Genomic DNA, 27,570 nt, shown 5'->3' on the forward strand with positions numbered 1-27,570 from the left:
TTTACTTTCTCTTTTGTTCATTTGTTTTTATCTTGCTTGGTTCTTGTACTTGTTCTTTAAAATAGTTCATTATGCTTTCATTTTACTGTCATCTTTTTTATCCTTAATTCCACACACTTTCAAGACACATTATATGTAAATATTCCATGGTTTAAACCTTACATTCCTATAGCATATTTTCTACCTTAAGAAAAAAATACATATAATACAGCTTTGAATCTGACTATAAAATGAATCAATATAACTTTTTCCATAAGTTCACATGGATAAATTGGGAAACATGCACAGTAGGGATGCTGATTTCAGACAAGACTAAGTGTATGAAGCAGTTAATAATAATTTCTGTGGCCTTCATGGTCTCTTAAGTTTTTCTCCCACAGTATCTGTAGGCTGATTTGCTCCACACTTGTCATAATGAGCTCTAAACCTAGAATGTGAATAGGAGAACTGTCATGAAATACAATGTCCATGAAATACTTTTTATAAACTCTATTATCTTCTGCTCCAAATATTCATTCAGTATGGCATTGGAAAGAGCCTTCTTAAGTGGAATAACACTTTTGTCCTTGATACTGGTTATTCTCCAACAGGATGAATGGCTTTGAAGAGGTTTATAATGCAAATTACTCAATTGGGTTGAAATAGATTCCTCTATAGGAAAAAGCATCTCTGAAGATTTCAATAGTGAGCCAAATTCAAAGCTGTTCTCAAATGTACAATCTGTTCCAAGCTTAGTTGATGGCCATGACTTAGCCACCAGCAATGTATATATTGTAATAATTAGTATAGAACAAAAGGGCAAAAATATCAAGGGAATTAACGAAAAAAATACGAAGATGGTGGCCTAGCAGTACCAGACCTAAAACTCTATTAAAAAGCTGCAATCAACAAAATCATTTGGTATTGGCTAAGAAATAAAGTAACAGATGAGTAGAAGAGATTAGATATACATGACACAAATAATCAAGGACTATAGTCATTAATATACCCACAAACTTAAGAAATCCCAGCAGCTATTTCACAAAAATTGCTAGGAAAACTGAAAAAATAATATATCAGAAACTTGGCATAGACCTACATCTCACAGCTGATACTAAAATAAGGTCAAAATGGGTAATGCAGTTTTTGATAAACCTCTAAACTGGAGGTTATTGGATAATAAGTCACTTATTTTACAAAAACTGTTGGGAAAATTGGAAAATAATATGTCAAAAACTAATCATGGACCTACAGTATCTCACACCCCATACTAAAATAAAGTCAAAATAGGTGCTTGATTTGGGTGTAAAGAGTGATGCCATAAGCAGTTTAGGAGAGCAAGGGATAGTTTACCTATCAGATTTTTGGAGAAGAGAAGAATTTATGACCAAAGAAGAACTAAAGAACATTATGAAAGGCAAAATGGACAACTTTAATTACATTAAATTAGAAAAATTTTTGGCACAACAAAAGCCAATGCAAACAATAATAAAAGGGAAAAATTGTTATAGCCACTGCTTCTGATAAAAGCCTTATTTATAAAATGCATATAGAACTATATCATATTTATAAGAATGCAAGTCATTTCCCAATTCATAAATGGTCAAAGGACATGAACAGACAATTTTCAGAAGATTCCTATTGTCTAAACTTAAACTAAATCCATTTATAGTCATATGAAAAAAAAAATGCCCTGAATCACTATTAATTAGAAAATTGCAAATAAAAACAACTCTGAGCTACCTACTCAAAACTCTCAGACTGGCTAAGATGACAGGAAAAGATAATTAGTGATAATGATGGAGGAAATGTGGGAAAACTGGAATATTAATGCATTGTTGATGAAGTTGTGAAATGATACAACCATTCTGGAGTGAAATTTAGAATTCTACCCAAAGGACTATAAAATTATGCATACCCTGAGACCCCAAGGAAATCATAAGGGAGGGGAAAGGACCCATAGGTGCAAAAATGTTTATAGCAACTTTTCTTTAGTGGCAAAGAATTGGAAAATGAGTAAATGCCCATCAATTGGGAAATTTGGTTTTGTCTCTGTAGTTTAATGATCCAAGGCATCCCAATAAACTTTGGATGGAAAATGCCATTTACATCCAGAGCAAGAACTAGGAATACTAATGTAAATCAGCACATGTTCACTTTTTTTCTGCTTTTGTTTTCTCTTATGTTTTTTTTTTCTTTTGTTCTGATTTTTCTCTCCCAACATGATTGAAAAAGTTTATATATATATATATATATATATATATATATATATATATATATATATATATATATATATATATATATATAAAATGAGAAAAAATAAAATGATTTATAAATGAAATTGAAATAAATAAATATGCTTTTATAAAATTAAAGCTAGATAAAAATTATTCTTAATTTGAAAGGTCGATATTAGAAACCTAGAACTCTAAGAGTGTATTCCTAGATTCTTGAGGGAGATATAATCTTATTCTTAGTGTTAAGTGAGATAATCCTTTTCAGAAACTATGTAGATTATACCCATCTTTTTCTCCCCACTAAAGAGAGTATCATGCTATACAGATATCATATTCTAACATTTCAATCATTATTTTATTACTAGTTATGACTTAAACTGTCCTACCACTATTTTAGATTATGGTATAAATTTTACTGACTATATACTTCCTTGCGTCCCAGTTGACTTCTTATTTATATCTAAAGATTTTCCAAATTCGTAATCTCCTGTCTAGCTTAGCTTTTGTATCTGCTATTTAACAGAATGTCTATCATATTGCATATTCCTAATAAAAAGCTAATTGTCTAACTTGACTGAATGACATTCTTGATTCTTACCTCTCCTGATCTGCCCTGGCCAAAGGTTGAATGTTCATGATATTCCACTGGTAAACATTCTTGTAGAAGTGAACAGATAATACCACCTAAGTCTAATGCTTCTTATACATTTTTTCCCTAATGAAAGCATCCAATAACAATGCTTTTAATAAATTAAATTTGATATCCTTAGTTTCTTTTTTCTTTTCAGTTCTGGTTCTGCAATACTTGTTCCTAAGAGCTTATTATAAAATACAAAGTAAAGATAAAAGTTAATATTATTCACACACTCTGTTGAATAAAATTATTTTGTATTTACTTTGTATTTACTTAACTGAATCTATGTTATAAGTTCCATGAAAGCAGTGACTGTGTTTTTTTTTTTTTTTAAATCATTAACTCCTAGGACTGTTCTTGTAATTCAGTGAGTACTTAATAAAATGTGTTGAATTAAATTAAATTCATAATTGTGCATTTGCTTACAAATCTAATCAATAAAAATAGGAAAAGTAATCAAATGTATTAAATCCCATCACTTATTCTTTAGAATTAATCATAAAGTTTTCTATCATTATGTGGATAATTGTCTCAATGTTCCCAAAGGCCTTAACTCAGCTGAAACAGAAGATATTTAGGACACACAAAGAACATTAAGCACTATGGGGAAAACAAAAAAAACGGACATCAAAATGTGGTTTTGAGTTTTGGCTTGAAAAGGGGAATAGGGAGTGGTTAAAAGGAAAAAAAGAGAGTTAAGTAAAGACTCCTCAGGATACATTTTTATGTGCATAAAGATGATTCTGTGTATCACAATTATCATTTGCATTTCTTATCCCTTTGGGAACCTCTGAGAACTCTCTCTTGCTTCTATTCTCCCTCTGTTCTCATGCGGCCCACAGATCCTGTTACCTGGAAGGTACTAGACCATCTGGGAACAATGCTTAGCAACAAGCACTTTTTGTGTATTGACCTTTAATCCCTCTTATTCTTCATGCCCTCACCCCCACCAAAGACAACATCTGTTGCCTTCTGTTTTATAATATATGCCAAACAAATCATATAGCCTCAAGACTTCTCTACTTGGTTCCTGAGACTCCTCTTTACAAAAATTAATGAAGGAGGAAATAGGTCATGAATCCTGAATACACTTGTCTGTATTCAATTTATTTAATTCAGCATTTGGGGTATTATTAAAAGTCAATAGTAATATAATCTCAAAGAGATTGTACACATAGTATAGTTTCAAAGCAAAAACCTTTCTAGGGCATATGATCTAAATAATCCTATCTAGCTAAATTTTTTCTTTTCACTTACCTCACTAGATTAATTGCTAGCATTTCCCCCCAAACACACATACACATACATACACACACACACACACACACACACACACACACACACACACACACTGATTTTCTAAATAATAAAAAAATCCAAATTTTAGTGGCAAATAGAACAACTATTCCATTGCATTCCTGACTATGTCTTTTAGAAATGTGACCCTGGATAAGTAAATTAACCCCTCAGGTCTCCAGAGAACTTCCTAATAATACATTTTAGAGAAGGTACAAATCTGTATTTGTAGAGGGAGTTTATAAGATCATAATTATTTTTTGTTGTAGTTGTTTTTGTTTTCAAAACATATGCATGGATAATTTTTCAATAGTGACCCTTGCAAAACCTTGTGTTGCAAAATTTTCCCCTCCTTCCTCCCACCCCTTCCCCTAAGTTGCAAGTAATCCAATATATGTTATACATATTAAAATATATGTTAAGTCCAATGTATGTACATATATTTATACAATTATCCTGCTACACAAGAAAAATCAGATAAAAAAGGAAAAACATGAGAAAGAAAACAAAATGCAAGAAAATACAACAAAAAGAACAAAAATACTATGTTGTGGTCCACACTCAGTTCCCACAGTCCTCTCTTGTAATGTTCTCTGTTTTGATCTTCCTAGGGTCTCTGGGAGCAGTCTTCATTTCAGTTCAATAATCATCAGGAGCACAGCCAGGAGTTAAAGTCCAAATCCTTTATAATCTCCTTGCCTGGGGCCTGGGCCAGCTTTCTTGAGGTCCTCCTGAATGTATCTTGGTTTCTGTGGGAGAGGCAAGAGGACCATCACTATGGGCTCTGTCTTCCCTAGTTCTGATTCTGGCTGAGTTTATTTGAGCTTATCTGCTCTCTTATCATAGGTGTGAATCTTGTAGAAGTATAGTAAGTACTAAGTGCATGTTCTGAACTACCATTGTCATTATCAATTCCACTGACTTAACACTTTGTAAGAATCCTTGTTTCAGAGTTCTGGCCCAAAACACTCTCTCTGGGTGTAGAGGGCTCTTTTCATCACAACATCACATACTTTCGAATCAATCTTAAAATGATCTTGTTGCCCTGTACAATGATCTCCTTGTTCTGCTCATTTCACTGAAGACCAGTTCATGTAAGTTTTTCCAGGCCTCTCTGAAACCATCCTACTGATCATTTCTTATTAAATATAATATTCCATAGCATTCATACACCATAACTTACTCAGCCATTCTCCAAATGATGGGTATTCATTCAGTTTCCTGTTTCATGCCACTACACAAATGACTGCCACAAACATTTTTGTACATGTGAGTCCTGTCTCTTTGGAATGTAAGTCCAGTAGAGACACTGTTGTATGAAAGAGTATGCACAATTTGATAGCCCTTTGGGCATAGTTCCAAACTGTTTTCCAGAATGGTTGGATAGGTTCACAACTCCACCAAAAATATATTAGTGTCCCAGTTTCCCCACAATTCCTTCAATATTCATCATTATCTTTTCCTATCATCTTAGCCAGTCTGAGAGGTATATAGTGGTACCTCTGAGTTTCTCAATTTGTATTTCTTTGATCAATAGTGATTTAAAGCACCTTTTCATTATGACTAAAATGGTTTCAATTTCTTCTTCTGAAAATTGTCAGTTCATATCCTTTGACCATTTATCAATTGGAGAATGACTTGAATTCTTACAAATCTGAGTCTATTCTCTATGTAATTTGGAAATTAGGCCTTTATTAAAACTCTTGAATGTAATGTTTTTCACTTTATTGCTTTTCTTCTAATATTGTTTGCATTGGTATTATTTGTAGGAAAACTAGTTAACTTAATATAATCAAACATCTATTTTGTGTTCAAAAATGTACTCATCCTTCTTTGTTCACAAATTCTATCTGTCTTCACATATCTGAGAGGTAAATTATCCTTTGTTCTTCTAATTGCTTTTGATATAACTGTTTATGTCTAAATCATGAACCCATTTCAACCTTATTTTGGTACAGGGTGGTAGGTGTGGGTCAATGACTAGTTTCTAGCATACTAATTTCCAATTTTCCCATCAGCTTTCCTTAAATAGTGAGTTCTTATCCTAAAATCTGGGGTCTTTGGCAAACACTATACTACTGTAGTCAGTGATTATCATGTCTTGTGAATCTAATCCATTACACTGATTGAATACTCTATTTTTAGCCAGTAGCAAATGGTTTTGATGACTACTACTTTATAGTATAGATTTTAGACTGATTCAAATTGGCCATATTCATTTATTTTAAAATTAATTTCCTTGATATTCTTGATGATTTGTTCTTCCACATGAATTTTGTTATTATATTTTCTAGATCTGTAAAATAATTTCTTGGGAATTTGATCAGTATGGCACTGAATAAGTAGATTAATTTAGGTAGTATTATCATTTTTATTATATTAGCTTGGCCTTTCCATGAGTACCTGATAGTTTTCTACTTGATTAGATCTGACTTTATTTGGGTGGAAAGTGTTCTGTAATTGTATTCATGTAGTCCCTGACTTGGTCTTGGAAGATAGATTCATAGATACTTTATATTATCCACAGTTATTTTAAATGAAATTTCTTTTTCTACCTCTTTCTGAAGGACTTTGTTATACATAAAAATACTGATGATTTATATGGATTTATTTTATATCCTGCAACCTTTCTAAAGTTGTAAATTGTTTCTTATAGTTTTTTAGTTGATACTCTAGGACTCTATAAGTATACTATCATCATTTCAAGAAGTGATAATTTGGTTTCCTCATTATGTACTCTAATTCCTTTAATCAAATTTTCTTCTCTTATTGCCAAAACTAACATTCCTAATACAATATTGAATGGTATTAGTGATCGTGAGTAACTTTGTTTCACTTCTTATCTTAGTGTGAATGGGTCTAATATGTCCCCATTACATATGATTCTTGATGATGGTTTTAAATAAATGCTATTGATCATTTTAAGGAAAACTCAATTTATTCCTATATTTTTAGTGTATGTAATAGAAATGGGTGTTGGATTTTGTTAAATTGTTTTTTCTGCCTCTATGATATGATTTTAGTTAGTTTGGTTACTGATATAGTCAATTATACTAATAGTTTTCCTAATATTGGGCCACCCCTGCATTCCTGGTACAAATCCTACTTGCTCATGATGTATTACCCTGGGGATGAAAACTTGCTATAATCTCTTTGCTAATACTTTATTTAAGATTTTTGCATTTGGTTGGTGGAGATGTGAACAAATCAAACCATTCTGGAGAGCAATCTGGAATTATGCCCAAAAAGTTATCAAACTGTGCATACCCTTTGATCCAGCAATGTTACTACTGAGCTTACATCCCAAAGAGATACTAAAGAAGGGAAAGGGACATGTATGTGCCAAAATGTTTATGGTAACTATTTTTTGTAGTGGCTAGAAAGTGAAAATGAATGGATGCTCATCAATTGGAGAATGGTTGGGTAAATTGTGCTATATGAATATTATTGTTCTATAAGAAATGACCAGCAAGATGAATACAGAGGGGCTTGAAAAGACTTATATGAACTGATGCTGAGTGAAATGAGCTGAACCAGGAGATCATCATACACTTCAACAACAATAATGTAATCTGATGGAAGTGAATATCTTTGACAAACAGAAAATCTAATTCAGTTCCAGAGAAGGAACACTGGAAAATGAATATGGAGTACTTGCATTTTTGTTTTTCTTCCTAGGTTATTTTTACCTTCTGAATCCAATTCTTCTTGTGCATCAAGAGAACTGTACAGATCTGCAAACATATATTGTATCTAGGATATACTATAACTTAATTAACATGTGTGAGACTGCCTACCATCTAAGGGATGGAGTAGATAGAAGGGAAGGAAAAGTCGGCACAGAAGTTAATGCAAGGAAAAATGTTGAAAAAAAATTATCCATGCATATGTGCTATCAATAAAAAGTTATAATAAAAATAAAATTATGCAAATTTTAAAAATTGCATTAATATGCATTAGGGAAATTGATCAATCAATTTTCTTTTCTGTTTTGACCCCATCTAGTTTCTGAATGAGCACCATATCTTATTTGTGTTATAAAAGGAATTTGATAAAACCCCTTTATCTGTTTTCCCAAATAGTTTGCATTGTATTGGAATTAATAGTTTTTTAAAAGTTTGGTAGAATTCACATGTAAATCCATCTGGCCCTGGATGTTTCTTCTTATGTAGTTGATTAAATAACTTGTTCAATTTCTTTTTCTAAAATGAGACTTTTTAAGTAATTTATTTCCTCTTCTGTTAATCTGGACAATCTATATTTTTATAAGTATTTCTCCATTTCACTTAGATTATCATATTTATTGACATATGGTTGAGCAAAATAACTCCTAATTATTGCTCTAATTTCCTCTTCATTGGTGTAAAGTTTTCCCTTTTCATATTTGATACTAATACTTTTATTTTCTTTTTTCCTTTTTAAAAATCATATTACAGGTATATATATTTGTTGTTTTTTCATTAAACCAACTCTTAGTTTTGTTTATTAATTCAATTGTTATCTTAATTTCAAACGTATCAATCTCCCATTTTATTTTCATAATTTAAAATGTGGTATTTAACTAAAGAGTGGAAAGGGACCTGTATGTGCCAAAATGTTTGTGGCAGCTCTTTTTGTTGTAGCTAGAAACTGGAAGATGAATGGATGTCCATCAATTGGAGAATGGTTGAGTAAATTATGGTATATGAAGGTTATGGAGTATCATTGCTCTGTAAGAAATGACCAGCAGGAGGAATACAGAGAGGCTTGGAGAGACTTACAACAACTGATGCTGAGTGAAATGAACAGAACCAGAAGATCGCTGTACACTTCAATGTTGTATGAAGATGTATTCTGATGGAAGTGGATATCTTCAACATAAAGAAGATTCAACTTACTTCCAGTTGATCAATAATAGACAGAAACATCTATACCCAGAGAAGGAACACTGGGAAGTGAATGTAAATTGTTAGCACTACTGTCTATCTACCCAGGTTACTTATACCTTTGGAAGCTAATACTTAATGTGCAACAAGAAAATGGTATTTACACACATATATTGTATCTAGGTTATATTGTAACACATGTAAAATGTATGGGATTACCTGTCATGGGGGGAGGGAGTGGAGGGAGGGAGGGGATAATCTGGAAAAATGAATACAAGAGATAATATTATAAAAAATAAATAAATAAATAAATGCAATCATGGAGAAAAAAAAAAGAAAATTTCTTATAATATTGTATTAAGGTTCTTTTTATCATAAAAAAATGTGGTATTTAATTGGGGATTTTAAATTTGTTCTTTTTCCAGATTTTTTAGTTGCAACCCAATTCATTGATTTTTTCTTTCTTTGTTTTACATAAGAAAGCATTGAGAGCTATACAGTTTCCTATAAAAAATACTTTGTTTCCAACCCATAAATTTTAAGATGTTATAGCATTATTTTCATTCTCTTGGATGAAATTATCAACTGTTGTTTTTACCATTAGAGTATTTAATTCCAAATTAACTTTTGGTCTATTTTCCTCTGGCCTTTTGTTGCATATAATGTTATTTCATCATAATCTGAAAAAATGTATTTACTCTTTTTGCCCATTTACATTTGATTTTGAGAAGTTTATATCGAATACACTGTCATTTTTTGTATAGATTCCACATAGTGCTGAGAAAAGTATATTCCAAACTGTCTCCATTCAATTTTTTTTTCCATTCAATTTTATTCCATTCAATTTTCAGTCATATCTAACTTTTCTACAATTGAAAAATTGAATGGAGACAAATTGTAGAAAAAAGAATTTCTACAATTTTATTTACCTTCTTAACTTCTTTCTCATTTATTTTATGGTTTGATTTATCTGGTTCTGAGAAAGCAAGATTGAAATACCCCACTACTATAGTTTTCCTGTCTAATTCATCTTGCAGTTATCTGATTATTATTTTTTAATTCTGATGCTATATCCCTTCGTGCCTATATGTTTAATATTGACTTTACTTCATTATTTGTTACCTTTAAGTAGGATGTAGTTTCCTTTCTTATATTTTTAAATTAGATTTGTTTTTGCTTTTGCTTAGTCTGAGATCAGCATTGCTATCCCTGCTGGTTTTACTTCACCTGAAACATAATAGATTCTGCTCCAGCCTTTACTCTTTATGTATCACTCTGCTATAAATGTGCTTCTTGTAAACAACAAATTGTAGGATTCTGGCTTTTACTCCAATCTGCTATCTGCATCTGTCTTATGGAAGTGTTCTTCCCATATACATTCACAGTTAAAACTACTAACTTTATTTCCTGCCATATTGTTTTTCCCCAGTTGTACCTTTCTTTTTCCTTTTCTCTTCCAAGCTTCCTACATATTTTGCTTCTGACCACACTCCCCTCAAACAGCCCTACCCTGTTATTGCCTCTCCTCTTTTCTTATATCTTTATCCTTCTGCTTTTGTTCTCCCTTCTATTAGCCCACTCCTTTCCTTTACCTTTTCCTCTGCTATGTCAAACGAAGCTAAATTTCTGTGAAACTAAATCCATCTGATATTCTCTCTTTGAGCTAAATCTAATGAAAGTAAGATTCCCACAATGCTTATCTCCCTCTGTTCTTTCCCTCAATTGTAATAAGTCTTTTATGTCTCTTCATGGGATGTAATTTATGCCTTTTTAAATCCATTTTCCTGTTCTTCCAGTAGAATCCCCTTTTATCCTCTGGTTTCTTTTTTTTTTAATATCATCACAAAAATAAAGTCATATCTGCATCCTTTAAGTATACTCATAACAGAGATGCAGATCTCAAGAGTTAAACCTATCATCTTCCTATATATGATATAAGCTTTTTAACTTTCAAAAGAAAGTCATTGTTTCTTTCTTTTTTATCTTTTTATGCTTTTCTTGTGTTCTGCATTTTAAAATTAAATTTTCTATTTAGCTCTTGTCTTTTCATTAGAAACACATGAAATTCATCTTTCATTGAATATTCATCTTTTCACCTGAAAGATAGTATCTAATTTTTTTGGGTTGTTGGTTCTTGCCTACCATCTGAGTTCCTTTGCTTCCAGAATATCAGATTCCACACCCTTTGATCTTTAAAGTGGAAGCTGCTAGGTAATGCTAATTGTAGCAGCTTCATATATGGATTGTTTCCTTTTAGCTGCTTGCAATATTTTCTCCTTGATTGGGTAATTCTGGAATTTAGCTACAATGTTCATTGGGATTTTCATTTTGGACTTTCTGTCAGGAGTCTTTCAATGGCTATTTTAGTTTCTGTTTCTAGGATATCAGGGAAGTTTTCCTTGATGATTTCCTGAAAGATGATGTCTAGTATCTGTTTTTCATCATAATTTTCAGGAAGTCCAATATTCTCATTATTTCTCCTGGATCTATTTCCTTCCTCCTCGAATTTATGACCAGAGGAGAACTAGAAATCATTATTGATCACAAAAGAGAAGATTTTGATTACATCAAACTAAAAAGTTTCTGTACAAACAATACTAATGTAAACAAGATTAGAAGGGAAGTAACAAATTGGTAAAATATTTTTAAAGTTAAAGGTTCTGACAAAGGTCTCATTTCCAAAATATATAGAGAACTGACCCTAATTTATAAGAAATCAAACCATTCTCCAATTGATAAATGGTCAAAGGATATGAACAGACAATTCTCAGATGATGAAATTGAAACTATATCCACTCATATGAAAGAGTGCTCCAAATCACTACTGATCAGAGAAATGCAAATTAAGACAACTCTGAGATACTACTACACACCTGTTAGATTGGCTAAGATGACAGGAACAAATAATGATGAATGTTGGAGGGGATGTGGGAAAACTGGGACACTGATACATTGTTGGTGGAGTTGTGAAAGAATCCAGCCATTCTGGAGAGCAATTTGGAACTATGCCCAAAAAGTTGTCAAACTGTGCATACCCTTTGACCCAGCAGTGCTGCTATTGGGCTTATATCCCAAAGAAATACTAAAGAGCAGAAAGGGACCTGTATGTACCAAAATGTTTGTGGCAGCTCTTTTCATAGTGGCTAGAAACTGGAAGGTGAATGGATGTCCATCAATTGGAGAATGGTTGAGTAAATTATGGTATATGAAGGTTATGGAGTATCATTGCTCTGTCAGAAATGACTAGCAGGAGGAATACAGAGAGGCTTGGAGAGACTTACATCAACTGATGCTGAGTGAAAAGAACAGAACCAGAATATCGCTGTACACTTCAATGCTGTATGAAGATGTATTCTGATGGAAGTGGATATCTTCAATATAAAAAAGATCCAACTCACTTCCAGTTGATCAATGATGGACAGAAATAACTACACCCAGAGAAGGAACACTGGGAAGTGAATGTAAATTGTTAGCACTACTGTCTATGTACCCAGGTTACTTATACCTTTGGAAGCTAATACTTAATGTGCAACAAGAAAATGGTATTTACACACATATATTGTATCTAGGTTATATTGTAACACATGTAAAATGTATGGGATTTCCTGTCATCAGGGGAGGGAGTGGAGGGAAGGGGGGATAATTTGGAAAAATGAATACAAGGGATAATATTATTTAAAAATATTACTCATGCATATATACTGTGAAAAAAATTCTAAATAATAAAAAAGGAGAAAAAAATAGAAATATAGTTAAGGCTTTCAGGATCTCCAGTGAGGGCCTTTTGTTACCTAGAGAAACCACTGATCATCAATTCATTAATCGCCAACTAGCCCAATAAATGGATTATTAGTTACCCCCCAAAAAAAATTCCTTCCTCCTCCACAGGTCTGAAAGGTAGACTATTCTCTGTTCCTCTAATCTATTTATGATCTCATTCTTTATGCCTAAATCATGGACCCATTTTGATCTTATCTTTGTATATGGTGTTAAGTGTGGATCCACATCTAATTTCTGCCATACTAATTTCCAGTTTTCCCAACAGTTATTTTCAAATAATGAATTTTTATCCCTAATATTGTTATCTTTGGATTTGTCAAAGACTAGATTGCTATAGATGTACCCTTTTTTGTCCTTTGTCCCTAATCTGTTCCACTGATTGACTGGTCTATTTCTTAGTCAATACCAAATGGTTTTGGTGACTGCTGCTATATAATATAGCTTTAGATCAGGTACACCTAGAACACCTTCATATGACTTTTTTTCATTAGTTCCCTTGCAATTCTCGACCTTTTATTCTTCCACATGAATTTTGTTATTTTTTCTAGTTCACTAAAATAGTTTCTTGGGAGTCTGATTGGTATAGCACTAAATAAATAGATTAGTTTGGGGAGTATTGTCATCTTTATTATATTCGCTCAGCCTATCCAAGAGCACTGAATGTCTTTCCAATTATTTAAATCTGACTTTATTTTTGTGGCAAGTGTATTTTCCCAGGTAGAGAAACAGGACCTTCTGCTTTCTTAGACCCAAACATCCATACATGCATATGCATATTCACGCACATGCACACCACATTAACTAACAATAGTAATTACTGTGTTATATTTATTATACTGTGGTTCTCAACAGATTCTACTGACCAATGCCACTTCTTAATATAGAGCTAGTCAATATATAATAATGATTATCTTGTTAAATTATCCATAGGAATAAAGTTATTTCTTTTACATCACAAATGAATGGCAAAATAATAGTTTAGATTTGGACAAAGATTTTTAAATGTGTGGGTGTCCTTGAGTTGTTCATAATTTTATCTGTTTAAAATTTCTGTTCATTTCATTCAGCATCAGTTCATATAAATCTTTCCTGCTTTTCCTGAAAACTGCTATAATTCTAACTCTTAAGGACAGTGTTCCTTTTACAACACTGCTCTTTATTAATTAATTTTTCTACAAAGAAGTAAACAAATAGAAAAAAAGTGAGCTTTCAATCTTAGAAATAAAATTCAAGAAGACCTCTAAGTCTTAAGAAAAATGAACAAAATTTGAGATAAATTTACAAAGTGAATTTTGAAAAAAGATAATGCTTTTAATGCAAAAAGGGGAAGAAAGATAATTTCAAAAAAATTTTCACTAAAATTCTTAGCTTCAAGAAACTAAAAGAGAATCAAGTAATATATGCAAAGACTCAATCCCTATATCAGAGGAGATAATAATGCATCATAAAAAAGGTTAATACATTGCCTTGTAAAGAGCAGGAATTTAATAGATATTTGTTGAATTTTATAAAATTACAATTGCTAAATCATTATAGAAGAAAATTCACAACATCAGGATTTCCTAACAAAAACTCACAAAATTATATAATTATTTACTCTTTTCTTGTGTTGTGCTGGTAAATGTTTAACAGGCTGCTCTCTTAAAAAGGAAACAAATGTGTGTCACAAAATTAAAGTTTAAATTGCATCATTAACATTTTTCCATTAAATTCTTAAGTCTAGACAATCATCCAAATATTAGATCCAGCCTGATTTCTAGCATTTACCCATTTCCAAGTATAAATGCTTACTCTGAAAATGCAACAATCAGCTCTCAAGAGCTGGCTCAAAGTGTTTTCAACATACCATGGTAAATTTTTTCTCCAACCAACTTGCTGTGATCACCTCTTTTTTCTTCTTCCATAAATGAAGCAAATATTCATTAAGAGAAAGAGGAGGATAGAGAGGGAGAGGATAAACAGAAATGGAAACAAAGAGATGGAAGTGGAGACTGATAAAGAGAATAGTACAGAAACTTATTGCAACAATTTATTTTATTTATATGGAAATACGTACTTCTGGTATTATGTTCTACCTATACAAAGGAATCCATTTAGGCCACTGATAGAAATATCAGTCTATAATAATGGTGACAAATATTGCTCAATAGGTATAAATATGCAGGCATTAACTCTAGTTCACCATTAACAAAGTTTTAAGAAAACAACAATAAAGGGCAAAATATTGTATCTGTTCTCTTCAAAATGTGTATCAATTATTTGAATGTGCTTGGGGATAAGGGATGAGGAACTTTATTATAGAACTAGCAGGAACTGTCTCCCTTTTAGCCAAAATAAAAGCTATCCTGATCAATAATAATATTAATACTCTTTTAAGCATTATTATTTATATATGTAATAAAGTTGTGAAACAATCAATAACAAAGCTTTTATTTAATATTGTTATATAGATACATATTACTATCATATTAAGCACTATGTTAGGTAATGGGATACAAAACAAAAAGCTAAAAAGATATCTCAACTCAAAGAGAACACATTATGTCAGGGGACAAAAGAAGTATATTTGTCTATCTAAAAGATAGATCTCTTTTTTTTATTAAAGCTTTTTTATTTACAAGATATATGCATGGGTAATTTCATAGCACTGATAATTGCCAAGCCTTTTATTCCAATTTTTCCCCTTCTTCCTCCAACCCCCCTCCTCCAGATATCAGGTCTACCAATACATGTTACATATGTTAAAGTATAAATCAAATACAATATATGTATACATGTCCAAACAGTAATTTTTGCTATACAAAAAGAATCGGACTTTGAAATAGTGTACAATTAGCCTGTGAAGGAAATCAAAAATGCAGGCAGACAAAAATAGGGGTATTGGGAATTCTATGTAGTGGTTCAAAGTCATCTCCCAGAGTTCTTTCACTGGGTGTAACTGGTTAAGTTCATTACTGCTCTATTGGAACTGATGTGGTTCATCTCATTGTTGAAGATGGCCACGTCCATCAGAACTGATCATCATATAGTATTGTTGTTGAAGTATGTAATGATATCCTGGTCCTGCTCATTTCACTCAGCATCAGTTCATGTAAGTTTCTCCAGGCCTTTCTGAAATCATCCTGTTGGTCATCAAAAAATAGATCTCTTTAAATATCAAGTGCGTGCATGAATTACTCACTCCCATGGTGCCTTACATCTCTCATCTAGGTATGTGGATACCTACTTTGAGTAAATTCATGAATTCTATGCATGGAAGAACTGAATTTTGAATCCTAAGCTCTTAATTTTTTTTTTTTTTTTTTTTTAGTTAACAGTAGTTTATTTTTTCCCAATTAAATGTAAAGATAACTTTCAACATTCATCTTTATAACATTTTAAGCTTCAATTTTTTCTCTTCTTTTCTTTCATTTCCCCCTCCTTTAATACAGCAAGCAATCAAAGATAAAGATATAGATATAGATATAGATATATAATTGTGTTAAAGATAATTCTATATTAGCCATATTATGGAAGAAGTATCAGAACAAAGGCAAAAACCCTGCATTCAGACTCCATAATTCTTTCTCTGGAAGTGGTCAACATTTTCTATCATGTCTGGAAGTGGTCAACATTTTCTATCATGTCACTTGAAATTGTCTTGAATCATTTCACCGCTAAGAAGATCTAAGTCTATCTTACTTGATCATCACATGAAGTTGCTGTTATGGAGTATAATTTTCTCCTGGTTCTGCTAATTTTATTCAATATCAGTTCATATAAATCCAGGTTTTTCCCGAAAACTTCTATAATCCTAACTCTTAAGGACAGTGTTCTTTTCACAACATTGTTCTTCACTAATTATTTTTTTCTACAAATAAACAAATAAAAAACAAAAGTTGTTTGCATTACAACTGAAGTTTCTAAAACGTCCTAAAGTCATTAGGCAGATGAAACTCTATTAAATACATTACAATTAAGTATTCTGTCAATTCCTACATACATTCTACTTATTTAGAAAATTCTGGAAAGAAAGAGAGAGACAAAGAGAGAGAGAGAGAGAGAGAGAGAGAGAGAGAGAGAGAGAGAGAGAGAGAGAGAGAGACAGAGACAGAGACAGAGACAGAGACAGAGAGACAGAGAGACAGAGAGACAGAGAGACAGAGAGACAGAGATCTTAACAATGCATAATCTTTTAAAATTAATTATGTGAGAGTTTATATTCACAAAAGTTTTATTGACTGTTCAATCACATTTTTCTACAGAGGAATAAAATAGCCTTATTTGACTTGCCAGAAATGCAAAGTCAGTAAACTCCGAGTTTCAGCCATACATCTATTAAAGGAATATAATAATAAACTACTAAAGGTGCTGTATTTAACTTGGTCACCTAAAGTCATTGCATTTCTAAAACTTGTCTATATTTATGTAGTACAACATCTTAGCTGTTTTCTAAAATTTCGAAATGGAAAGCTCCCTGAATTTCCTATTGAGTTGAGTGATCCTAAACTGACAAAAAGCTCTTCTAAAGATCTTTAAAGACATAACAGATTTAGAGTAGTAATTTTAAATCTTCTGACCTCTTTGTGACTTTATTGAAGAAAAATTCTGTCAATGAGATGGAATGACAAGAGAAATGGTCCATGTGGGATTGATATCAAGGCTCACCTCTTTTCAATTCTTTTTCTTCCTCTAGTACTCTCAGAGGAGAGAAAGAGAATCAGACATGCTCCCTTAATTTTGTTTCCTAGCAATTAACTCCCAGAATAACACCAAATAATTACTACCATAACATTGCAGAGAAAGTTAGAACTGCAGTGAATGTTACTAAGCTGTGAACTTTGACAAGACCCTCTAAACTGAAAAGCTTGGCTGCTGTAAGCACCTGGTAAGCAGTCTCTGCAAGGTTGCTCAGAATAGGCATAGTGGGCTCATCATGTGAAATGTATAGTGTGACTGCTGAAAAGACGACATTATGTTGAGGAAGCAAGGATTGGTGAGGCACACTGATAGAATTTATCAAGAATAATACCCACAAATGTACCCCCTCCCAGCTAAATATACGGTAAGAGAAATGTATAATCTTCCTATGTTTGTTCTTCCTGAAAGAAAATAGCAGAATGACTGTGATTATTGGCATATGATAGAAATCCTAAAATGAAAGAGCGAATTTTGTCCAGATGATATTTGAATCCTTTTAGATTCCCAGCTGTTCCCACAATGCCTTGGACCTATATATCCAAAAAAGAACCATTTTGTTTCCATTTTCATGTAAACAATTGTCATATTAAGGATTAAGCAAACTATCTCAAAGCAAAAATGCAAAGCTGAAATTAGTGTTTAGTGCTTCACATTAAACTTTTCAAGGTTCCACTTTTTTTCTTTATCATGAATATCTCTAGTGCTGGAATTTCCTAAAGACCATGCAATACTGCCTCATTTGTTGTAATCCTCTCTAATCAAACAAGGCACTTCATAAAAACAGAAATACATACACATAGAAACCCAGGTGCTTGCACATACACCTACACCCACACCCATCACCCACATACCCACCAACACACACACACACCCACACACACACACACACACACACACACACACATACACACACACACAAATACAATGTGTTGAGCTACTTGCTGAGTGTCTCCCATTGCTTCCTCTCAAGTAGCAGTGTCTTCATGCTCTGAACCATTTTCCCTCTATCTGAACTCATCCTATGTCTCTCATTCATTTTTATCTTTAGATCTTTCAGTCTCTAGAACAATGCCTTGCACATAGTTGCTTTTTAGAAATTATTTTGGATTTGTTAATTGGACATTATTAATTTAATAAGGGTACTGCCAGAAATTCTGATAAATTATTTTAATGTAAGATGTTAAGTTCTGCTAACATGTTTACTATTACCTTTCCATTGATAACCTTTATTTACTTCCCTTTATGCCCAATCCTTTAAATAAATGACTCTGGCAACAATTTTAGGATCACTAAAAGGCAAAAGCAGAAATTATTTTTTAAAAGATGTTTTTTAAATTCGTGTAATAATAATAATGGTGATGGTGATGGATTATATCTTAAATTCTTATATAAAAATTTTGTTTATAGAGTATTTAAATGAGTTATTGCATTTGATTATCATAAGTAACTTGTGAGGAATTTTGTATTATCCTCACTTTACTGAGAGGAAATTGAGCTTTTTTGGTTGACTGGCCAGTTCTAGCAAAGTTGTGAGGCAGGATTGGAATTAAAGTATTTTTTACTTAAATCAAGCACTATACTTTTAAACTATACTCTGTCTATATGTAGAAAATGCTATTTCTTATTTTGTGATTACATTGATTGATCTCATAGAACATTATAAGAGAAGCCATGAAATGTTTAAACTTGTACTACCAGAGGCAATCCACACAACAATGAAGATACAAATAAAGTCACATATTTTAAAATAATAATTATATAGTGCTTTCACATTCATTATCTCATTTGACCTTTACAATAACCCTTTGAAGCAATCAGAAACCTCAGTGAGAGTATTTTGCAAAGCCTAATTTAAATACGGTTTTTAAAATATATCCTGATATAAACTCTTAAAAATAAATATTTTTACTTTAACAAATAGCATTCTGGTCTTATCTTAACTATGGTTGCTAGGCAATCATTTTATCAGATACCAGTGTGAAACTTTTAAAAAGTTAGACCTCAAATAATATAATCTTCTTTAGTGCAATATAAACTTCTTGAGACCAGGATCATTGTTATTATTATTGTCCTTATTAGACTATTACTTTTAATGAAAGTTATGCTGACTTGGTGACCATTGTTTCAAGTCCTATTATTAATCTTGAGGGAAGTGTCTCCTACTATGAATTTTTTGCATTTTTTTATATCATATTGTATGTCATCAGTTACCTAGCTTGCCATATGTTGAAAGGAAAATTCTTTGTGCAGGCAAATAAGAGATAGAGATATTAAGAAGAGAAATTAAGAAATATAAAAAAATAATTTTTAATTATTACATTAAATAAAAATGTTTTGCACATTCACACACACGCAAAAAAATGCACCCAAGTTTAGAATGGAAGAAGAAAGCTGGAAAACAATTTTTGCCGTCAGTGTGTCTAATCAATGCCTCATTTCTAAAATATATAGAGAACTAAGTCAAATTTATAAGAATACAAGTCATTCCTCAATTATTAAATGGTCAGAAATATGAACAAACAGTTTTCAGTTAAAGAAATTAAAGCATCTACAGTTATCTGAAAAATGACATATATTGAAAAAGATGTGGGAAAAATTAAGATACTTTTGGTAGTCTGGTAAACTGATCCAACCATTCTCTAAAGTGATTTGGAACTGTTTCCAAAAAGTCAGTATTCTGAGATGATCAACTTTAATAAAACTGAGGTCTTCTCAGCAATACAATGATATAAGACAGTTACAAAAGATTCATGATGGAAAATGCTATTCTCCTTCACACAAAGTCTGAATGAAGATTGAGGTATAGTACTTTTTTTTTCTTTCTTTTAATTTTTCCTTTTTCTGATTTTTCTTTTACTCCATGACTGCTATGGAAATTTGTTTAATATGATTGTACATGTACCTACATCAGATTCTTTGTTGTCTTAGGGAGACTGAAGGATAGAGAGGGAAGGGATAAATCTGGAACTCAAAATATTATAAAAGTGAAAGTTGAAAACTCTTTTACAAGTAACTATAAAAAAATAAAATGCCACTAAGGGAAAAAATAAAATAACATATCAAGATAGCAACATTTTGATGGGATGATCAATAGAAATCAACAAGGTATTCAAGGTTGAACCAGTTTTTATTGATAAATTTTATAATGAGATAAAGGCAATTCAGATAGTTCCATGTCATTAAAACTCAATAAACTATTATCTCTTATTGCCTCCCTGGTTGCTGGTGTGTGGAGGACTAACAGATAAATAATTTGTTATATATGAAACATACACATATGCACACATACTCACAAAAGTTGTGCCAAGTAAACACAAACTTTGAAAGACAAATACAAGTGAGAAGACAAAATAGTGAGAAGGGAGCCATCTTCCTATGGAGTATTGACACTTCTCTTACTATAAACTAGTCCAAACATTTCATTAATCAGATGAGAAAAAACTTAGGCAGTTTGTTTACCCAAATTACACAGGCAAGATGTAGAAAAGTCAGAACTAGAATTGAAGTTCTATATATAAATCTAAGAAATTGCCATTATCCCATAGTTCCAATACTTTTTTGTGCTGTAAAAATGTCTTCTTTCTAGAGACCTAGGTACCACTAGTGCTCAGAATAGCTCTTAGTAATTCAGGATCTAAAGAAGTTAATAAATGAAAACTTTAAAATGTAGTACTAGAACTCCTTACTCAGAGATTCTTCTAACTCACTTGTACATATTTATAGAGTATTTATTTTAATTCTGAGATTACATTAATCTGCATATTATATGCTAAATACCCACTTCAGAAAAATCATTTAATATGCAAGGTTTAACTACTTGGCTGTGATCAATTCTTAATAAATGTAAACAAGTAAACTTTTTTTTTTTTTTTAAATGGGGAGACCTTTATGAAACATTTGCCTGAGGATATAGTCTTTCCAACTGCTCCATTCATCAGAGATACACACTCACTCTAAAGTATTAACTAATGACTAATGAATATCAATTATGAACAGACATTTGTTGGAGAAAGAAAAAGAAGAAAATAGTGGAGGGAAGTATTTATTAAGTGCCTACTACATTCCAAGCATTGTTTTAAATTATTTACTATTATTATCTCATTTGATTCTTAATAGTAATGTCAGGTAGATTCTATGCATAACCACTTTTTATAGCTGGGAAAACAGAGACAATCAGAGCTTAATTGATCATCCCAGGGTCACAGAACCAGCAAGTTTCTGTGCCTGGATTTAAATTCAATCTTCCTGACTCCAGGCCCAGCACTCTATCCCCTGTAGCATCTTACTACTGTTAGAAGTAATTAGTAAATAATAATTGTGCTCTTTTGAGCTGACCAAAATCTACAAAACTGATTTCTTAGACTATCTGTGCTTTAACAAAACCCACAGAAATGTTTAGCTCATATTTTGCTTTTGTTTTCTGAGTTAAGGAAAATGATTTCTGAACTGGAAAATAAAGAGCAAAAGTTTAAAGATTTTGTTAATACAGAAGAAAATAAGAAGCTGGTGAGAGCATCTAGCTGCCCTTGAAGAGTTCAAAGCAACTAGACAGAGGAGAGGAAAAAAAAAACTTCATCAAGTATAAATATGTATGGCAAATTAAATTGTTTAGCTAATATATGATTTTTTAAACAGCCTGGGAAACAAAAGAAATTGTACAGCATTGGAAAAGAGCAATTTTGGCTTTTAAAAAAATAAAGAGAAAACATTTTATAAACTATAAGCCAGAGGACTTGACTTTGATGGTTGGCAAAATTCTGTAGTGTATTATTAACGAGGTTAATGAACAACTAGATAATGAAACATAATTTCCAGAATCGAACCTAAAATCCAGTGTGTTTTGCTTCCCACTTTCCTGCCTTCTGTTTTCTTTCCTGTCTTTTTTCCTGTCTTTTCCTTGCCTTTCAAGCTTTTTGTATTTTAAGAACCTATCATATATAAAACAATGTAATAAGTGATGAGAATACAAAGGCCTAAGTAAAATAGGAAACAATTTTTTTATGTCAAAGAATTTACATGTTTTTAACTTGAAACACCATATTCCCATTATAATAAAAACAATTACAAAGAAAATGCAAAATGATTCAGGAGAGAGCACTATCATTTGAAGAGATCAGAAAATGCCTCATTTAGGAAGTAGCTATAGGAGCTATAATACTGGAGAATTGAGGCAAGATAGAGATTAGAGAGTTTTTAATATTTTATTTGAAAGGGAGAGACTTACCGGGACCAAATGGATCCATGGTTTGGTCCCAGGCCTGAATGATACTGTAGCCTCCAAGAATCCAGCTGGGAATGTCAGCTACAAGATTCTTTTATAGGATAACAAGAATGATGGCATAATGGGGGAGGTACCTGAGATGGGGATGACTTAATAGGAGAGGCATCTGCATGGGTATAAAGGGCTGAAACTCTGAATAGGTGCACTGGAATCAGACAACTGAGCACTTAAAACTAATTACCTATTGGACAATACTTTATTAGCATATTCTTGGGAAAATTGCCCTTCTCACTATTCTGTGCTGGCTAGATCTTTTGGTGTATACAGATAATTGTAGGAGGGATTAGGGGGTGGAATAAGAAAAGCCAGAGTCACTTTTGAGAAGAACACCCTGGTGTAGTTTCATCCATTTCCTTTACTTCTCCCCTTAAAGAGCAAGGACTTTTGCTGATCCTGACTCTGGTTGATCCTGAGGTTAGTTGGGAGCTAACTAGACATTCACAGAAGGGGATAACCTAATGGGAGGAGGTACTGGAGAGGCTCCTGATATTCTAATGATGTCTAAAATTGTTAAAGACCTTTATCCCATCAAACATTAAGAGGGAATGTTTATAGCCTGAGTTCTTGGAGCAGAGTAACTGAGGCAGGACAATTAGGGAAACTGGGTCAAGACATTAAAAGGGAACTGTGGGACAACAAAACAATGCTCAAAAATCATGGCAGATGAACTTTATTTCCTATTGTGAAAGAACTATTGAAATTAGATCCATGTTATAGATGGAGTTTCCATGAATTTCACCAAAGCTTAGTACACCTGAAGACAAGGTATTGGAAATAGTTGAAAAATCAGATTCAAAAAGTTATCAGGATTTTATTTGCTTACAATATGATCTCTATACCACTACACATCTGTCAGATTGGCTAAGATGACAGGAACAAATAATGATGAATGTTGGAGGGGCTGTGGAAAACTGGGACACTGATGCATTGTTGGTGAAGTTGTGAAAGAATCCAACCATTCTGGAGAGCAATCTGGAACTATGCCCAAAAAGTTATCAAACTGTGTATACCCTTTGACCCAGCAGTGCTACTACTGGGCTTATATCCCAAGGAAATACTAAAGAAGGGAAAGGGACCTATATGTGCCAAAATGTTTGTGGCAGCCCTTTTCATAGTGGCTAGAAACTGGAAAAGGAATGGATGTCCATCAACTGGAGAATGGTTGGGTAAATTATGGTATATGAATGTTATGGGATATTATTGCTCTGTAAGAAATGACCAGCAGGAGGAATACAGAGGCTTGGAGAGACATCAACTGATGCTGAGTGAAACAAGCAGAACCAGAAGATCACTATACACTTCAACAACAATAGTGTATGAAGATATATTCTGATTGAAATGGATATCTTCAACATAGGGAAGAGCTAATCCAATTCCAATTGATCAATGATGGACAGAATCAGCTACACCCAGAAAAGGAAAACTAGGAAATGAGTGCAAACTGTGAGCATTTTTTTTTTGTCTTTCTTCCCAGATTATTTTTACATTCCAAATACAATTCTTCCTTTGCAACAACAACAACAAAATTCAGTTCTGCACATATATATTGTACTTAGGGTATACTATAAGATATTTAATATGTAAGGGAATGCCTGCCATCTAGGGGAGGGGGTGGAGGGAAGAAGGGGAAAAATTCGGAACAGAAGGGAGTACAAGGGATAATGTTGTTAAAAAAAATTATCTATGCATATGTACTGTCAAAAAAAGTTATAATTATTAAATTAATTTTTAAAAAAGAGTGGAAAAAAAAGATAAAATATGATCTCTAGTGAAGTAGTTCAGGCATGACCCTTAACCTTGTACAGTTTAACATGTTTATCTAGAATTTCAAATAAAGACATGAGTAAAATTTTATCAGGTTTACACATAAAAACAAAAACAAACAAACAAAAAAATATATATATATATATTTTAATGACAGTGAACATGGCAGTTATTCAGGACAGTGGATGGAATGCTAGATCTACAATCAACTATACCTGAATTCAAATTTAGTCTTGAACACTCACTAATCATATAACCCTACACAAGTTAATTAACCTCTTCCTGCCTTAGTTTCTCCATCTGTAAATGAGGGTATTAAGAATATCTACCTTTTAATTTTATTGTAAGGATAAAATTAATTAATATTTGTAAAGCATTTTGTAAACTTTAATTCTTTCTTATATAAATGCTTGCTCATTATTATAGGAAAAGTTCTTGGCAGCTTTAACATTAAGCTTTAGTTAATAAAATAAAATTCCACAAGGATAAAGATAAAATTTAAGTTTGCTTTTGATTTCACAAGTATAAGAGAATAGTAGTATGGTTCTAAGTCTTTCTGTCAAAAAATGGAAAATTTAAGTAGATTGTAAGTATAAGTAATTCAATAACAGGACATGATTGCCAGAAAAATTTATGCTCTTAGACTCCATTAAGAATGGCAAAAGATCTAACTTGGTTATAAATACTTTTTTTTTATTTAGTTCTCGCTGGTCAGATTATATTAGGAATAATTTATTTAATTATGAATGAATGAATAAGTGGATAAAAGGATAAATGAATCAATGAAAGGGAAAAATAATTATATAATGTATACAAAAAGCACTTTGCTAAAAACTGAGGATACAAATAAATAGGCAAAACAATCACTGATCTCAAGGAATTCACATTCTAGTATGAAGACCATAGCACATGAAAAGGATCAAAAAGACCTTTGTTTATATCACTGATAGCAAATTGTTTAAGAAATATCTTGATTAGGTGGAATCTGTCCAAAGGAAAGGACCAGCATTATAGGTGGTGATACCTTTGTTTAAGAATTGGTCAAAGTAATACTTTTCAGTTTTTAGAATAGATAACTTTGAACAAACACAATTGTTGCTATTTTAAAGGCTATCATTTGGAAAAAGAATCATGCTGATTCCAGTTTGACTCCAGAGGCAGGACTTAAGAACAATGAATAGAAGTCAAAATCTGGCATATTAAAGGCTTGAGAACTTTATAACATTTAAAACCATCACAGTGGAATGGTTATCTTGAAAGGTCATATGGTTCTTATCAGAGATATTTAAGCAAAGGAAAAATTTTTATTTTTTGGAATATTTTCAAAGGGAAGCTCATAAAGAGAAAGGTTTGAATAAATGTGCCTCCTATGTGGGTCCCATGATTCTATGATCCAGCTTGCTTGAGAAACTCAGCAAAGTACTAAAGTTTTATATAGGGAAATGTATAAGAAAGCTTATTAAATATTTCTGTAAACATTATAAAAGATTTGTATTATAGGTTTTATGATTATGACTTCTTAATTTATTTTCTAAACCCCATAGAGTTTTTTATTTTCTAATTTTACAAATTAGATTGTTTTGTTTTCAAATTTTCATTTAAATTTCACAAAATGATAGACATATAATAATACAAATATCTTTAATGAAAGATTTATTGCTTAGTGTTTACGTGTATATATGAATGCATATGAGTAATGCATGTCTATACATATACACAAGTGTGCATGAATGTGTATGTGTGTTCTGCTTATATTTTCACCTCATTTTCTATTAAAGTATACTAACACTCCCTTCATAACAAATGACAAAAAAAGTAAAAGAGAAAATTCAATGAAATTTTAACCAGTTTATTCTTATCTTTGAGTTTTATTGTTTAATGATATATTCCAGAACAATTATTAAGCAAGTTCAGATAGTCACTCAAAATTCAAATGAAAATAAAAAGAAATATTAAAAATTCTACAAACAATAACAAGTAAGAGTAGCAACAACAGAAGCTCTAAGGAGGCAAAAAAAGTTCCAAAGCCCATAAATCCCATTAACTTTTATAGAAGTTACCCACTGGACTATTTAATCAGGGCTAAATTTTTATCTAGTCTTAACAAATTTGATTTTTCTAAGCCTATAATAGATGAGAAATAGCAATTAGAAAACAATGATTTGAAGCTTTAACATGTGGGCATACAATAACAGTAGCAAAGAATGAGAATTGATAGCCCAATAGTGAAAAGGAGTTAGAAAATTCATGAAAAAAAAAAAAAAAAAAAACCAGAAGCAATAATAACAACCACCAAACAAACAAAGCAATGTAGACATTTAGTATGAGTAAACACCTTCACTTACCTGAGTATTGAAGATATAATTATATGACACAATGATGTTGAATACAACTTCCTTCCTTAAATAGGTCTCTAGTTTCCTTTGAATTTGCTTTTCAGGCATAGTTTCTAGATTCCTGACAGTTCTACTCTCTTAAAGGCAATGTGAATTAATGAAAAAGTTATTGAATTTATAGTCCAGGTCTTCTAGAATACGTGCAATAAAATCCTTATTAGCTGACAACCCTGGACAAATCGTTTAAACTTCATTGTGCCTCAATTTCTTCATCTGTAAAGTTACGGGATTAAACTTGAAGTCCTAAATCATTTATTTGAGATCTAATTCTATAATCCTCTGATCCTTTGGTAAAGCCTCAAATCTCAAGTATAATCCTTGCCTATTCTACTACTAATAATAAGGGCAACTATCTTTAATGTAAACATATTAACCCATAAATAGAAGTAACATATAAGTCAGCAAAAGGAATCCAAAAATATATTAGAACAGAAAAAGTGTCTTCAATGACATTATAACAATCCAAAAATAGTTCTCTGAAAAGGATGGAAAGTTATATTTTGTTTTAGTTTTAATTTTGCTCAAATGGACCACATGTAGGTCTCAAGTCAACTCACCTGGGAGGGAAGTTTATTCAAATTATTCTAAATTTGCTCCACTATATCTCTGCACTCACTAATTTTGATAGGTGGAGCAAAATTTAAAGATTGACTGAAGC

At 32.0% G+C, this 27,570-nt stretch overlaps 1 pseudogene; it reads right to left on the bottom strand.

The window, feature by feature from the left end:
- Positions 1-179: 179 nt before the first annotated feature.
- Positions 180-26,960, bottom strand: LOC141549572 (TLR adapter interacting with SLC15A4 on the lysosome-like; annotated as a pseudogene).
- Positions 26,961-27,570: the final 610 nt, after the last annotated feature.

This window comes from Sminthopsis crassicaudata, chromosome 1 (assembly GCF_048593235.1).
Source record: "Sminthopsis crassicaudata isolate SCR6 chromosome 1, ASM4859323v1, whole genome shotgun sequence".
NCBI classification, from domain to species: domain Eukaryota; kingdom Metazoa; phylum Chordata; class Mammalia; order Dasyuromorphia; family Dasyuridae; genus Sminthopsis; species Sminthopsis crassicaudata.